We start from the raw sequence: 1,134 nt of genomic DNA, 5'->3' as shown, positions 1-1,134 counted from the left end.
AGTGCTCACCAGAAAGGATTCTCTGTTCAATTGTAGGAGTTTCCTGTACTGCTGAGGTTAAATCAGCAAGGGAGGGGGGCCGTGTAGCTTTAAATCAGAGCTTTCCAATTAGTGTGCCCCACAGCTGCCACAGTGGGTTACAGGGTTGAAAGAAATAGGGTCCTTATCCCTCAGTTGCCAGGCAGGGTCTGGGATCACACAAGTCTCAGGGAAGATGGCCTCCTCAGCAAGTAGTATCATTCGTGCACCTAAGTGTGCCTTGGAAATATTTCCTATATGCCGTGACCTTGAAAGTGAGAGCATTGCTTTGAACACAGTACTTGCTCTAGCCAAGCCTCTTCTCACCTTTGAAAATGGGACTGGTAGGCTGGGCGAGGTGGTGCATGCCTATAATCCCAGCACTTTGGGAGGCCGAGGTGGGCGGATCACTTGAGGTCAGGAGTTTGCAACCAGCCTGACTAACATGGTGAAACCCTGTCTCTACTAAGTACAAAAAATTTAGCTGGTCATGGTGGTGCATGCCTCTAGTCCAAGCTATTTGGGAGGCTGAGGCAGGAGAATCCCTTGTACTTGGGAGGCAGAGGTTGCAGTGAGCCGAGATTGTGCCATTGCACTCTAGCCTGGGCAACAAGAGTGAAACTGCGTCTCAAAAAAGAAAAAAAAGAAAGGAAAAGAAAATGGGACTGGTGAATCCTGTTCTGTGAGATGCTGTGGGAGGGAGAAAGGATAATGGATTGAGGAAGACTTCCATATCCCCTTCTGGAAAATACCTCCTTGGTTTTGGGGAACCCCTCCTTTCTAGGGAATTTGGTTAGGGCTGCCTCATCTGGCTTCAGGGGTTACCTTGGGCCCAGAATTCCAGGGCCCAGATTACTAGTGAAGAGTCAATCTGGATTTTTATTGAAACCATTGGGAAGAGCCATTTCAAGTAAATCTGCTGGGTATCCTGGCTCTGTGCAACTCACTGTGGAGTTTTTGGGCATTTCTTCCCTCTTTCTCATTCTGTTTCCCTGCTGGTAAAGTAGAATGGTCAGACCAACAAGTGACCTACGGTTTCCTCACAGATCCGCCACTTGTCCGAGGGTGTCAGTTATAGTGCAGTTGTCTGTTTCCTGCCCAATAAAAGGCGACACA

Source organism: Cebus imitator, unplaced genomic scaffold, assembly GCF_001604975.1.
Source record: "Cebus imitator isolate Cc_AM_T3 unplaced genomic scaffold, Cebus_imitator-1.0 Scaffold759, whole genome shotgun sequence".
Lineage (NCBI taxonomy): Eukaryota > Metazoa > Chordata > Mammalia > Primates > Cebidae > Cebus > Cebus imitator.
The sequence above is the reverse complement of the archived record's forward strand: the minus strand, read 5'-3'. Positions refer to the sequence as shown.